This window comes from Manis javanica, chromosome 5 (genome assembly GCF_040802235.1).
Source record: "Manis javanica isolate MJ-LG chromosome 5, MJ_LKY, whole genome shotgun sequence".
Classification (NCBI taxonomy): domain Eukaryota; kingdom Metazoa; phylum Chordata; class Mammalia; order Pholidota; family Manidae; genus Manis; species Manis javanica.
The window spans coordinates 122008315-122025581 of NC_133160.1; positions in this window are offsets into that span (position 1 = coordinate 122008315).

Sequence of the window (17267 nt, forward strand, 5' to 3'; positions counted from 1 at the left end):
GAAACTTTTCAAGGTTTTTAAGCAAAGTACCAAGTATATTTAATACATATATGCATTATATACAGTTCTTGTTTCCGGCCTATTTGCAGTAGAGCAAAGAAAAGAAACTAAAAAAGGAGAAGAAAGAAAGAAAGAAAAAAAAAAACTGAAAGAACAAGTAGCATTTGACAGTGAGTCCTAGGGTTCCTGGATCCGTCTGGAGACCGGTATGGAGCAAGTGCTGGGGTAGCCAATGGTTTGCCCTCCATACAGCCTCCCATGCACCACTACTGTCGCTGCTCTGGAAACCCTGGCTCAACTCAATACTCAGTTCAGTCTGCAGAACAGCAAACTTCAGTTTCACAGGGGAGATTATGGGAAATACGTAAGCTCAGCCTCAGCCCAGACCTACAGAATTTGAATTTAACAAGATTCCCAGATGATGGATGTGTGCATTAGAGTTTGAGAAGCACTACCCTAGAGCATAGGAATACAGAACTTTCTTAATGAAAGTAACAAATATATCATGTAACAAAATTAACTATAGAGATCTACCATACCCTTATGCATGCTAATGTTTGTGTACATTAACATGGAACAAGAGGGGAAAAAAAGCAAGTTGGAATAGTTTACTTTATATCACACTTTATAAAATACTGGCATATAAATAAAAATATGGGAATTATTAAAAATGCTGAATACAGATAAGATTATTTATTATATGCTGAATAGTATTAATTATTGAATATATGAATTATTGAGATTATAATTATTTGCTATCTTCATTTCAAATTTGAAAAGTTATAGACTTAGTTTGAATGCCATTAAGAATCAATATTAAGTATACTGGCAATAAAAAAAAATAACCTCAAAGAGAAATAACACTATAGGGCCCAGATTTTGCTGGAGAATGAGCCTTGTGTTTACTGAAGCTGTCAGGAAAATTCAGGATAACTTCTCATATTGTTATTCAGTGTAAAGCATGGCTTTTGCTTTTGCTTTCTTTTCCCATGATTCTTACTTTTCTAATGGGGTCATTCCTAACTTGACAATTTAGGTGCCTCATCTCTACTGAGCATATTTTTTAATGTGTCACCGAAGTGGTTATTTATCTCCCCTTGTCTCTTATCACTAAGTATGAAACATTTAATAACTGACACTTTACACAGTCTGTATTAAATCATTTTGTCAGCAGTCTTTCACTTATTGGGCTCTGCACAGTCATAGGTCTGGTTTCTGTGGTTTGAAAAGAAGCAAATCTATATTGTCATGAAAAACATCACCTTCCTCAGTGGTGGAATTGTCAAATAGTCATGTTTGTTCTCTGGTGAGTTTCAAATAACCCAAAAAAGGCACAACGGTTGCAAAAGTTCAGAACCTGCATTTCTAAAATGTATAATTAATGTGGAGAAGGGAAGTACTGTGATAAGAATGAAAACGGTTCCTTACCAGAAGTTAGTTGAAAATTCCACTAGTCAGACTACTCTCTAGCTTTATGACCTCGAGCCAAGCTTTATCTCTGACCCTGTTTCCCATCTATAAAATGAACAGATTGTACCAGATGAGAATGAACTCACATTCTAGCTTTAACATTACTTAAGTCCATGTGAATTTCTCATGTAACCTCTTAGAGAATAAAAATCCTGTGAATACTATTTTATAAATTATATACAGGCATTTACAACTAAATATGAATACTGAACATCTCTTACTTTTATTCTGAAGGAATGAGTCCAAAGATGGCATTTGAAACACCATGTGCCCTAATGGCAAAGAAATAGCTGAGCTAGTGGAATTTTCAATGTCCTTTCAATCCCACCACAGTAGTGATCACACACACACACACAATTTCTGCCATAGTTCTTTACTGGGCATGGTCATACTGATACAAAGAACAGATGGCTAAAACCTGGAGATGTGACTAATGAATCATATGGAAGACAAGGAGAGATTATATATATATATACATATATATATGTATATATATGTATATATATATATGTATAGAGAGAGAGAGGAAGACATAAAATGTCAAAAATATATATAATGCATACATATTATTCAGCCATAAAAATAAATGAAATCTTGCCATTTGTAACAACATGGATGGACTTGCCATTTTTAACAACATGGGTGGAATTATGTTGAGTAAAATAAGTCAGAGAAAGACAAATGCCATAGATTTCACTTATATGTGGAATTCAAAAAATAAAACAAACAAATAAATAAAACACTCATTAACACACAGAACAGACTGGCAGTTGCCATAGAGGAAAAGAGTGAGGGGATAGGAGAAGTAGGTGAAGGGGAAAAAAAAGTGGAAGTGTTTGGTATCTTGATCTTGGTAATAGTTATATGACTATATACACATGTCAAAGTTCATTAAACTGTACACTGAGATTGGTACATTTTATTGTATATGCCTGAATAAAAAAAAACCTGGGACTTTATTCAGAACAATAGATTATTATTGTTCTTATTAATGCAAAATGAATTTTATGTAATTTTCCTACTGAGAGGTTTCCTGTTCAACTCTACAATTCTCCTGTTGTAATGGAAATTGATACACGATATGGTGTATATATCATAAAGTCCCATTTGTGTTTATATAATGAAATTGTGATTCATTGGCTGAAAGTAACATAAAATAAGGTGTCAGTGGTTTCCTGGAAATTTTTCCTTTGTAGAATACTCTTATGTTCTGCATACCTTGTCCCTAAAAAAGATTAAGATATAAAGTTTGGTTGACATTTTACAATAGATCAGAGATGATTTTAAACAGGTCAGCCATGATCTACCAGAAAATTCTATTAATTTCTATAACTACAAAAATTACCTGTGTATTTATTTTCTAGTAAATGAGACAATGAAGAAGAAAAACTAGGCATTCTTTTCTACTAAAATTAAATGAATTTTTATTTTTTGCTATAAAATAATGCCTATTCATTGTGGAAATATGAAAAATGAGCGAAAGTATGAAGAAGAACATAAAATTAGTCCATAAATCTGACATCCACAAAAAATGGATACATCTTCCAATTTTTTGATTTTTTTTGATAATTGCTTTAATTTTATGTATTGTCAGCTAAACAAGTAATATATAAATATTCCATAAAAGAAATTCAAGTATTATTGCAAAAGGAATTGAAATTTCCACCAAAAAAATACTCTCTGAAAACCAATTCTATCTGTTAAAAGTTTATTTATCCTTCGAAATATTCTTCTGTATGCTAAACACATATACATGTATATCATTTTAATATAAATATATGTATGCATCATTAAAGAGATATCTTTGATTGTGATATAACCAAACTCATCAAATTTCTCCTATGGGATGTTATTTTTGGGTCTTTAAGAAATATTTTCCTATTCTACATGTAATTGATTAATCTACATTAATCTTAATGATACCAAAATTAAAAAAAAAAAAGAAATCCTTTTCTATTCTAATGTCAAAAATTCTCCCTCTTCATTTTCTTTCCCAGGTCATAATTCTTCATGGTTAGGTCTTCAACACTTCTGGAAATAATATTTTAGTATGAAATAAGTTAGAATTTTAATTTTACTTTTATCCATATACTGTGCCAGTTTATACAAGACAATTGAGAAGTCCATTATTTTTAACAGCTTTGTTAACATTTCTATCAAATAACAACTATTGCATATGCTTAACTCTCTATTATTTGTTCTGTTCCACTGATTTAATTTATTCCATTTTCACTAACAGCATACCATTTCAACTATCATGCATTTGCAGTGTTATCTTATTATCTGTACAGCAGCATTCTCTGAACTGTGAATCTTTTTATTAATTTTCCTAGATATTTGTGGATTTTTTATTTTTCTGTATACATTTTAGAATCACTTTGCAAAATTTTTTAAAAATATTTTATTTAGCTTAGGTTTTGATTTGAATTGCAGAATGGCATAGATGAAGGGAAACTGATACCTTTGTAATATGACATTACTTCATCCACACATGAAACATGAAGTCTGTAGTGATCACTTACATTAGCCAATGTTACATGTGTTTTGGTTAGATTCATGTCTAGGTTCTGTATAGTTTTTTTCACAGTGTCAAATAGTATAGATTTTTCTGTTATATTTTTAATTGGCTACTGTAGAGATAAAAAAAAAGGTCCTTGATTTATATATCTTGACCTGGAATCCATCAAGAATATTAATGATCACATTCATCTCTAAGGCTTTCTACATAAATGATAATTTGCTAAGATTTTTTGTCTTGCCCATTTCTTATATGGCATTTCTCTCTTTCATTTGTTTGCATATATCAGGGTTTTTATGTTGAATAATGGTAGTGGTTTTGATCTTCTTTCCCTTTTCAATATCAAAGGGAATACTTGTAATGTATCTCTGTTGAATATGCTGTCTGGCCTGGATTTATTTTATCTGAACTTTTGAGGTCATGGAAGCTGCCTTCTGTGGCAGTTTGTATGCTCTCAGCTCGATAGGCTGGAACAGTGTTCCCCAAAATGCATCTCCCTATGTAGCTCCAAGTTAGAGTTGGATGAGGCAAGAGTAAGTTTAAAAGTTGGAAGTTATAAGTGAAGCAGTAGTTTTTACTTTCTGAAGATTAGTGTGGTTAGATGTGGAGAAGGAAATACTGAAGTCCTGGCAATTTTCAAGTTGGCCTAACTTTGCTTCACATCCAGCTCTCCTTCCCGATTGCTGACCACCTAGGACACCAGCTGTGGCCCAGACTTGCCACCTGATTCTTGGCGGTGGGTCCACCTGTCAGCTTCCCATGGACTTAGCTGTGGACCTTCTATTCCCTTACGGGTGCACTTGGCAGAGATTCTGGATTCAATGTATTGGTTTAACTGGCTAGAAAAGGCTCTTATTGGTTGTTTTTTGCTGACTGAAACCAGAATGTGAAGGTGACCTCTGCATTTAAATTCTGTTTATGTGAAGGTCGCCTACACATTAAATTCTGAAATGCCAGAAAGTCTTGGTATACTGTAGAGGAAGATATTCAAAGACAAAGTGAGACTGAAAGCTGGAATGGATTTATAAGATTTGATTATTCTGTTCCTAATTTTATCCTTTAGGAAGTTGAATAGAATAGTCAGAGTCCCTTAACAAAGCCTTTGAGAAACATATTGGAAATGATATCCTTTAATAGCCCCATAATGGTCACTCTCTGCAGATCAGGAATAATAGTGAGAAATGCTGCCACTGAAATGGGCAAAGGCCAAGTGGTAGCAGTTAGTTACTAGAGACAAGGTACATGCGATTACCATGAGTTCATAGGGATCATTTGCATTGGCCAATAGATCATGATGTACCTGGACAGCAATAGGTGGGCAGCCTACTAAAATTTCTTTTGTTTATACAAGTAGAAACTGTTCAACCTCAGGGCTTTAACAGAAGTCTGATTTGAATCACAATAGAGTCACTAGGTAAAGAATTCTCAGAATTGAGCCAATTAACCGACCAATTGTCTCTTTAATTAAGGAGGAGACAGGTTCCTCTAAGAAAAGATCTTGATATACTGGCAAACTTAAATCTTTCTTACATCCTTTCCTAAAATGACTTGTAACTTACCAGGATAACTCTGTCTTTGAAAAGTAAAAGTAACTTTGGAGGGGTTACTGGACACTGGTTTTGATGTGACTCTCATTCTTGGTGACCCAAAACACCATTGTGATCCACCAGTCAGACTAGATTCTTAAGGAGGTCAGAAGAATTAATGGAGTATTAACTTAAGATTCATCTTAACAATGGTTCTGGGGTGCTCCTTGGTATAACCAACTTGTGTGATAAAAGTTGGTTGACCATTCAAAATTGAAAAACAGTTCAGACTACAAATGCCACAGACGTCCCAGAAATGATGGTAGGTAGGGTTTATCACACTAGGCAAGGGACTGTGACCAACTGAAGCAACTGCTGAAAGACAGAGGAATATGGAATAAATGTAAGAAATTATAAATAGAACTTCACCTATGGCCAAGTGATAGCTAGAGAAATGAGATCTTTGAGACACATCAGCATTTCTTCTTTATTTTGATGTTAACCAGCTATGTTTTCTCTTTCTCCCCTACCACTCCTCACCCCCATCTCTTATTCCACTACTATCAAACATAAGGTAGCTCCTACTTAAATTATAGGATATAAGAAAGGGAATGCCACTCATCTGGGAGAAAAATAAGCCATTAGCAAAAGACAGAGTGGAGCATGGTTTTGTACCATTTTTTGATGTGGCTTCTGTACTTCCAGCTGTGTGAGAGCTGGTAACTTCATGTTAGGTAGGAGCATGATCATGCTATTTTGTTAATTGTTTTTATCTAAGCATTAAGTTTAGTTAAAAGAGGTGTTTATGAAAATCATGTTGGTTAGAGCGAACAATACTTTTTGGAAGTTTGTCAAATTGAGGTTAGAATTGACCAAAAGAAAACTTTTGGTGAGTTTTAGAAGGTGGATGTGAAGCAGTAGCTACTACTTCTCTAAAGGTCATCATGCTTTAGTGTGTCAACATACAGACTGAACAGTTACCAGCAAGTTCCAGCTTATCTTCACATTCCTCTGCTCTGCTTACTAACTGCTCAATATATTGACTAACATTGATTCTGTATCCTCGGCACTGATGTCACAGATGTGGCTTCTCACAGAGAGCGCTCCAAAAGTCTTTCCTTAATAGTTTCCAAGGTCAAATGTGCTAGGGTTTTAAGGTCATCTGGCTTCTGGACTCCTCCTGTCATCCAACTTCCTTCCTAGCACTTTCATCTCTAGCTCCTGTGGCAGTTAAGAAAGGTCAATGTCTTTAATAGTTCCTAATTCCATAGTTCATGGTGGTTTTTCCTCCCTCACTGAACACTGATTCACACACTTCCTATGCTGTGGAACAAACTCCCCAAAACTAAGTGGCTTAGAACCTTTTATTACTTTTTAGGTATCAGAAATGGGTCATCTGGGCAATTCTCCTGATCTGGGTTATGACCAATTCACCTGTGCTAACTGGAAATTGTGGGGCAAGGCGCTGGCTGGTCTGAAAGGCCACAACCAGAACAACTCAGCTCTGCTCACGTCTTTCATCCTATAGCATGCTAGACCGAGCGTTAGCTTGTGGTAGTGGTAGGATTTTGGAAAACTGACCTAGGCATGTTCTCTTAGGGCAGACGAGCAAGAGAGGACATAGGAAAGCTCAAGCACTCTTCAAAGTCTTTTGAGAATCAAATCAGCTAACATTCCACTTGCTGAAAAGAGTCGCAGATAGCCATAAACAAAGTCAGAGGGAGAAGTCATCACATATTTGTTGGGAAAGAGCATGGACAAATGGAAATCACTAACTAGGAGCATCATTCACATCAATTCACCACATGTTTCGAGTTTTGTAATGTATGTTTTTATTCACAAATTGGTTTTAAAATGTGCCAGGTGTGAATGGTTAAAGTTAAAAGTTAATACAGCGAACAATGAGCATTTGATAAATGTAGAGAACACCTAATAGAAATATGAGCAAATAAAAAATTAATAAATTAATAAAGCATAACCCAAAATATCAAAAAGCATGATATGCTCAGCTTTATAGTAATAAATATTTAAAAATTAAATAATGATAAGATACTATTCTATACATATGACTGGCAAAACAAAAAGTGTAATTCTGATAATAATTATTGGCAAGGATGTGGGGCAGCAGGAAGCTCTCCACACTACTAGTGGAAGTAAATTAAAGTACAGACATTCTGCATAGAATGTAAACAATATGTAGGGAACACCTTGTCTATGTAAATAACCCAGAAATCCCACAACTCCACTTTTAAGTATATATACCAGGGAAGATCTCTTACAGGTACATAAAAAGATATTTGCATATGGATTTGTATCATTGCATTGTTTATTGTGGTAAATATTTGAAAACAAAACAAATTCCCATTAATCAAGGAAAATAAATAACATGTAGCATACTTACAACGTGGATGGAATGAGATATGTTCATATTTAAGACAAATATATAAACACAAATATAAAGATTAGACAGTAAAAATATACAAATATAAATGAGCATATCTTAAATCCATACCCTTGAGCCTGTGTGTGAAGAAAACAAGTATACAGAGTGTTGTGTGTGTACATGTGTGTGTAAGTGTAAATACACTATATAAAAGTGGAAGCCTTTTAGAAGGAAAAGAAATGGGATATGGACTTTAAAAATGTAATTAAGTCACACAGAGTCACATACCCATGCATGTACACACACACACACAGACACACAAGTGGCCAAGAATGGCTTAAATTAGTGTCCCAACAGTTAAAGGTTGTGATCAATTCTATATTATGTATCTAATTTCAAAACAAAAGGGCTTGTAGTAACCAACATATAAGATTGTCCCTAATGAGCCTCTTTCTCTGGTATTCATACATCTGTATACTCTCCCTTTATAATGAATACATTTGACCCCTGTTTCCAATAGGATATTGTGGTAATCACAGAAATTATGTGATATCTGACACTGAGTACTTTGTTACACATTAATTTTTGTTATGGAACTACCCTATTTTCAGGTACAGAAAACTGTACTAGTTATTGATTGCTGTGTAACAAATTATCTCAAAACTTAGTAGCTTTAACAGCCATAAACATTTATTATCTTGCAGTTTTGTGGGCCATAAATTTGTGAGCATCGTTGGGTGGCTCTAGCTTGGAGTCTTCCATAAGGTTGCAGTCAAGATGTCGGCTGGGGCTGCAGTCATCCAAAGGCTTGACTGGGACTAGAGTATCTGCTTCCAAGATGGTTTGTTCACTTTTCTGTCAACTAGGGCTGGCTGTTGGCACAAACCCTCAGTTCCTCACCAGGTGAACTTTCCCATAAGGCTACCTATGTGTCTGTAAGAGATGACTGTGGCTTCCTCCAGACTGATCCAAGAGAGACCACATGGTAAGCTTCAAAGTCTTTTATGACTTCTCCTCAAAAGGCACACATTTCCTTTATTTCATATAGGTTACTGAGTTCACCACTATCTAATTTGGTAGGAAACTATGCAAGGTCATCCATAATAGAACATGAGGCTTACTGAGGACCTTGTATCCATGGGTCTATCTCTGGATTCTCTTTTCCTTTCCACTGACTCATTATCTATCTATACCAAAGCAAAACTAGTTCAGTTAACATAAATAACAAATACACATTCCTATCTAGTAGGGAAAATTTTACATCTTATTTCTTTTTTAAATGTGCACTTATTTTTCCTCATGAGTTTTAAAGCCAAGAATAATTTTCCATAACAAACTTATATTGGGATCTCAATCAGGATATTACTGAATTAATAGACTAATTTTTGGAAAAGAAGCATCTTTCAAATATTAAACCTTCCAATCCATGAACAGATATTTTTCTCTTATATCAAGTCTTTTCTTTTTATAATATTTTTATTGAAATATAATTAATATATATCATTATATTAGTTTCAAGTATACAACATAATGATCTGATATTTGTATATATTATGAAGCAATTACCACAATAAATCTAGTTGACATCCATAACACACATCATTACATTTTTTTCTCGCAATGAGAACTTTTTTGATCTACTCTTAGCAACTTTCAAATATGCAATACATTATTATTAACTAGTGTCACCATGCTGTTTGTTGTGACTTATTGATTTGATAACTAGAAGTTTATAACCATTCCAATTATTTTAATATTCTTCAGTAAAGTTGATTTTTCTCTTACTATAGCCTCACATATTTCTTGTTGACTCTTTTTATGTACCTTATAAGTTTATTGCTGTTGTGAGTGGGACAGTTTTATGAAGATTTTAATGAATTTTTGTTGTTGTAAAAGCAAAATTCTTTTTTCAATATTGTATATCATATACATCCACATTTTGGAACTCTCACGTTATTTCTGATTGTAAATTGATAATCTTTACCTTATTTCTTTGTGGTTTGTACATCTAAAAAGCAAGCCAAATTTCTTATGTTAAGTGTACATTAATCTGAATTTACAGTATGCAAGTGACCTGTGGAAATAGAACTAGAAATAGTCTATGTGAATAAATTGGTTATAAAGAATTGTCAAACATAAAAGACCTAATCAGAGAGATAATTTACTATTTAATTACCATTAGTTTCTTTTCCTCCTCTTTTTATTTCCATAAGATCTTACTTTAAATGTGAAGGAGTGGCCAAATATTTAATTTAGAATGCATGCTGTCAGTGTTTTATCCTTGGAAAGCTGATGTGTTGGTCAATAAGTCAACATTAATAAAGATTTTGTTATACATTTTTCCAAATTAAGAATGTAAATAATTTATAGGAAAATCAAATAATCAAAGTTATTCATTGCTTTGACTAAATCTTCTTTGGGATAAAGTTTATATATTAATCCATTTGGGAAAAATTGATAATGAATTCTAAGATTATAATTTTGAAGATACATAATTTATATCCATAGCCCTTTAATGAATTATGCTTTAAGACCTGATATTTGTATGTTTCCAAATGTATGGATGTAGGCTGAAAAAAATCAATTGAGTAAGACCAACATAAGATCATGACAAATTATTTGATTCCAGTCATTATTGGTCTCGCTTCTTAAATGGGTTTTTCCGTTCAGACAGATTTTCACTGGTTAGACAGCTCTTCTCTGCTTAGCCATATTTTGTCTCTCTTCTTCTTTCATGCCCTATTTTAATTCATGTAATTGACCTATTTCAATTGATACATGGCACACAGCTGCAAAATTCCAGTTTGGGAAGCTGGCATATCTCTTGTTCCTTTGACTCACTCTTACAATCCTTGATGTGAATGCTCAGCTTTTTTCTTAAAAATGATAAAATTTGGGGGAAGAAGCTGTTTTACCATGTAAAATTTAATGTGTAGCTAATAAATAAGTATACAATGAAATTTCCCCAAAATGAAGTTTTCAGATCAGAAATAGTGATTTTTCTTAATACAAGTAACTGTTTAGATGGGAAGAAAAAAGAAGTAAAGGACCAAGACCTTGGATATCAGGAAAGTTTGGAAGCAAAAATAATCACTATAGCTGAGAGAAGCAGCATTCCAAGTTGTGGATGAATGGATAGCTTGAGAAACTGATGTAATCTTTCTTCACACCAGTCTGGCCTATTTCCACACTGTTAATGCATGTGAAACATAAAGTCATTTCTACTCGGTGGCTTTCTCTAATATATTAATTCTAGTTTACCAGTTAGACTTGGCCATGGAACTGAGATTTTAAATGTTCTGGAATAAAATAAATTATTCCAGAAGAAAATGAATTAAATTTAGATTTGCAAGGCTTAGAACTAAAATTGTATCTTTTCAGAATCCTGGCGCTCAAAGAATCTTTAAGACTTGTTTTAATACCTGCTATAGGAGGTACTGGTCCATTTGCATTAGGAGTGTCTTGCTAGGTATCTTGTGCAGTTAGAGAGACAGAGAGAGGAAGGAAGGGAGGGAGAGTGAAGGCAGGGATGGGGAGAAAGGACCCACTCTGCTGTTAGCACAGACACACATACAAACAGTTAGATTGATTTTTTCCAAGAAGTTGGAAGTAATTTTTGTAGCAGGCCACATATTATCCATTATTCCCCTTTTGATATGGCTTGGTACTGCTTTGCTTACTTGGGTAATTAGACTTAATGTTTTCATGCCTCAGAATAGCGATGCTTCAGAATTAATGCTGAGCTACAAAAGAGAGCTAAATATTGGCCTTTGTTATTTCAAATTCATAACGTTTTTACTATCTATGAACACCTATATTTCACTTTCTTGAAGTATTTCCCCAGGGGATACAGAGATATGCAATCAGTAACTAAATAATACTCCACTCAAAGACAAGAAAAATTTTCCTGGACTTGCAGAAGGGGCAAGCAAAGGGACAGCAATGATTGATTCAACTGTGTTTTCTGCAGCAGAATCCCATAGGATTTGAGGATTTGAGAACAGTAAAACTTGTCCAATAGATTTCTATAGTTCTCCTTCAAAGAGTAGGAAGGAAGACTATAAGAAATAGCTGTAGGATTGTAAAGGGATTGGTCACATTTACCATCACGACCTGTGTGCAGAGTAACAGTTGAAAACTATGTTAGACATATCCAATATTAAACCAAAGGGGAGTGGTCAGAATTTTTCCTTGTGCTTAAGTGAAGCATGGTACTACTCAAATAGAGCCAAACCTGAAAAATCTGGTGAAGAGGAGAAAGAAATGCAGCTGTGACCTCAGACATTGACCCAAAAGCCAGATGGGTGTGTAGATAAAACCAGATAGGATGGTATTCTGCTCAAAGATACCAGCATGGACAGATGACCAGATAGCCCCCAAAAGCAAGTATACTGCATAACACCTTGGCATATACTCCAACTTGAGAGAAAAGAAGGAACTTGAAATTATTGAGATTCTCACAGAGTAGAATCAGACCTCAAATTTGAATCTATGTTCAGACACAGAGAAGAAAAAGATCACACTTCTTACACAGCTATTTGTGGGTGAAATATATGCCTATTCCACTGCAGTTTTGGTGTTTGGTTAAGTGCCTTCTCCGGCATGCCTTAATTTGTTCTTGCACTACTTGAGATACTATTTGGACCACTGAGTTTAAGCTGACTAACATCGGGCATAGTATGAAAGAACATTCACTGTTAAGGTTCCTTACACTGTGATCTCTAAGAGCAGCTGAATTAATTACTGAGGACCTACAATGAGCCAAAGATGTGTCAGGTAGGAACAGCTTCTTCTCTGCTCTTTGGTATCTCCTCAGCTATATGTTCATAGATGTTACAATCACATATGCTGATTTTGCCAATTGAGCACACCAGATAGGATGGTATTCTATTAAAGAACCGTGAATTAGTGGAAGCATGTAAGCTGTTTGGACCACTACTTAAGATACTATTTGGACCAACTCCAAGCAACCATGTTTTTAGAATATTGAATGATTTGATTAAAAGTAGGCAAATGTCTCATTTGCTTGCTTAATCTGCATATAGATGATAAAAGTCTTCAAACACTAACTAATGGCTTTAAGTTACTTATTTCTTTTCTTACCTTCTGTAAAGATCCAGAAGGATAAAAGAGTGAGGAACACTTGTTACAAACTCAGTCTCAAATACAAAGGCCTATGTATATTTATCTTTTCAGTCATTAATTCATTTAGCAAAATTTACAGATTGTTGTATTTTAGGTGATAGAGCAAGAGTAATGGAAAAAGCAGACAAGTGTCACAGAACTTGTAATTTAATGAGCAAACCAGAAAATATAAATGTTAACAATTAAATAATTATAGACTATTTTTACTTATATGAAGATGTGAAAGGAAGGGGTATTGGAGAAATTGAAATGGAGAATTCAATTTGAAATATGAAATTTCATTCATATGAATGAAATACGAAGTAGAGAATTACCTCTTCCCAAAAAGGTAAACACTGAGTTGAGACTAAATGGTAGAGAAGGTCTGATAGGGCTCAAAGCTCATGCAATTCTGGAAGTCCTGTTGTTGTTTTTTCAAGAGGTTCAGGTAATGAGTGCAATTACAAGGGCTTAAAACATATGTTTCATTTATTTCAAGCAATTTGAAATATAGTAGGCAGGGGTCATTCAAGCAGAGTGTTTTGGCTGGGTAGACAAATGTAGATTGCTATTGAAAATTCAATGGATCAAAGATGGGGTCAGTGGGATCAAAGAGATCAATTTCCTAGCTAAGTAGAAAACAAGATAAAAATAATATAAGAATTTGTTCAGCCCAAGGCAGTGGGAGGTGATGGTGGCTGGGTCTGCAATGGCAAAGAGCAAAAGAGGATGGACCCATGTGTGGGGAGACAGTGGGACAGGACTCTCTAGCAGGTCAGCTGCAAGAAATAGAAGCAAATAAGGAATCAAGAGAGACTTTCAGGCATTGTGGCCTAAGGCAGGAAAAACTGTGGGAGTTTATTATGGAATCTATTGAACATCCAGTTGGCAGCTACATTATAAAGTCAGGACATGAAAGTCTTCATGAAATTCCTCAAGAACCTAATTATGTGTATCTAACAACAGTGACCACAACACAACAAAAGATCTGGACATACACGTGTTCTTTAAATAACTTAATAATTAAGACCACAGTGTCTTAATTTAATTGGCCTTCAAAATATATTTTAGATTTAGAACAGTTCTTAAAAGATGATCAGGAGAAGGAGTGTAACAGGATCAACTGTGACCAGAAAGGAAGGATAAAACTGTAATTTGTAATCATTTGTAAGACTTTTTCAAGCTCCACACATCCCTAAATCCTGAGATTTTAGCCATGATTGACATTTCCAAATTTGATGGAAATAGCATATATAATATTTAAAAGGCTTTTTCTGTCAAGTTACTGATTATTTTTTCATGAAAAGAGTGAGAGACAAACTTCAGTTAAACTCATCAATTCTGTGCCTCTCTTACCAAAGTATTTGGCAAGGGAGTTTTGGTTCTTTTATTGTGTTTTGTTTTGTTTTAATTTACATGTGTATAAGGCATAGAAGAGGCCAGAGTGATCATGAAATACAGAGAGAAATATAGAAGGCTCTAATTAAATATAAAATAATAACTCTTTTCATATGCCTGACAAGAATGGCTGTTCAAGTATTTTTCACATGTACTGAGACTTTCTTGTCTATTGAACAACCCAAATGTGTGTCTTTGGAAAACGCACTTTTGAAGGGTGATGTGAGGAAATTCGTAGGGAGGGCTACAGCCACACACCTTTTGCTCCTAAGCTATTCTCACCTCTTTTGTTTTAAACAAGGACAATGTATCTCACTTCTCAGAAAAAAACATAAACCTCCAAATGGGAATTCTCTAGGCTTTTTGTTAGCAAACTTACAATGTACATGCAGCATCAACCCTGACCTGGTTTCCTATCACAAAAGAAGTGTTTTCTGTCTAAGGTCAATTTCTCCACCAGCAGCTCTGAATCCCATCCCTTCTGGGTTTTGGGAGACAATACTCCATAGCTACCCCCATGTATTATGCTACAAAGTATTTCAAAGAAGAAAGAAAGAATGAATTAATATAACCATGTAGAAATACTCATGCTTAAGAGTATGTGCTTTAAAAGGCCGTCTTTTAGTTCCCAGGGCCCTCATTTTTTTTGTTTATTCAAATTAAGTATTTAAGGCTTAGAAATGGAAACAGATTTGCATATGCTACCTATACAGATTATTGAATTTCAGGGCAGTGGGGGAGGAATAACAGTGGTCATTATGCAATGATTTCACCTGTTTTATGTGACCTAATGAATAGGAAAAAGATAAACAAAACCTCTACTTTCTGTCACCTGACCCTGATTCACTCTCTTCCACAGGCCAGGTCAGTCAGAAGGGTGTGTAGGTGAGGACATGCATATGCATAGTCTTATAGCAGGCTTCTGCCCATGAGGAGGAAAAGAAAGGAATCTTGCTTGCTTCTTTCCTGCCCCACACAAACGCCAAAAAAAAAAAAAACTGAGGACTTGAACTGTTAATTAACATAAGTAGACGGATTTCTATTTTGTGGTATTACTATTTTAGTTTTGTTCCTAAAATGAATGGAAAAGGGCTATGATTAGTAAAAAGCTATATTTGGAACCTCATAAAGAAATAAATAGTATCAGCATATCTTGTCTTTTGCAAATGGATACATAAAAGTTTTTTCTCAAAAATTTATATGATACCGTTTGGGAGGAAGAAATTTCCTGTACCCTTGAGGTTATTCTTGCAGGTCTAAGAATCAAATTGACATGAAACAGATTAACAGGGGAAAAACCAGTTTAGTTACCTACCTAGAGGAGGGCCATAGACATGGGCTCCCAAGACAGAGAGAATGAGGTATATATGCATCCTGAACCAATGAGAAGGGGGTAGGGGTCTGAGACTTTAATGGAAAAGGGAAGCAATTTGCAGGAATATGAAAGGAGTAAACAAAATACCAGATGGCCAGACAGAAACAATGAGGGGGCAAAAGAGGAACTTTAACAGACTTAGCTACATCCCTCCCTGTCTACCACACCTAGGTCACATTATGATATAGTTATCTACAGTGATAGCTCTCCTCCTGGAGCATGTCCTTTATCTAAATTATTTTATGCAGTTGTGTGTGGGTAAGGGGGCAGGGTTGTCAAACTTTCTGAGTATTTTGGTCCTTGATATTGCTCAACTATGAAATAATCTGCATGTCACAATGGCACCTCTTGGGGCAGCCTGCTCACGGTCCCTACAATACCTATAGGTATATTCCAACTAGCTATTTCCTATTAAGTTGTGTCACTCCAGGAGGAGGGCATTCTCTGTGCTGGGCAAGTTCCCTATAAATTTGTTAAGACCGAATAAAGGCAAGGGCAAGAAGTTGGGGGCTTTAAAAGGGGTACCACATTTATTCTCATGGCAGTAAGTCTCGGTCTCTCCTGGCTCCAGCAATACTGCCTCCTGTTCCCTAACACAGACTTAATTCTCTCCTAGCACCGGGGCTCCACTTTGCCAGGCTCCAGTCTCTTCCAGCTTCCCTCTGCCAGCCTCTGTTCTCTCCAAGTCCTTCCTCCAAGCTTCCCTTCTCCACTGCCCAAGCTCTGTGCACCCACATGTGCACTCTCTCTCCCAGCTCTCCCAACTCTCTACTTCCCTGCCCCTAACAGCAGGAGGAACTCTGTGGGCAGGCCTCAATGGTGACTGGCAGATGCCCAACCAATTACATACCAGGAACTGAGGAGAGGACAGAATGCATGTTTCCTCTCCACCCCTCCTCTGGGCTGGTACCAGCCACTCTGCCCTGGTAAACATTCCATAGGTGTTCAGACAGGCTCTTACGTGTATACAATGGGTATTATGAAAGCCAGGTGGGAATCCTGGCCAGAGATTTCCATTTTCTCCACAGTTGTTGTAAAGATCTGTTATTTATTCACATTTATCATCATCAAGGAGTTTATTTCCAGTCTAGAAAAAGAAACTATGTTCTCAAGAAATGAATCACCATTAGATATTAAGGTTTATTCTTATAATAGATTGTCCTGCCTAAAGTGTCTATTTAAAAAAAAATGTTTTTTCCTTTGAATCTATTACATATAAATTTTAGTTCTATGGTTATGTGGAATCTAATTGTTAGGAAAAACCAATATTTTTTCTCTGTATTTGTTACTTAGCATTTTTAGGAAATGTTGTGGAAGACTTTGAAATTGTTACCAGGCTGTTTGCTCTCTTCGGTCCTTGTCCCCACTGAAACAAAGAACTGAAAGGCAGAGACACAATAGCAAAGGAGAGTGAAGGTTTTAAGTGAGTTCACTCCAAGGGAGGAGCGGGCCAGACTCGAGGCTGACAAAAGG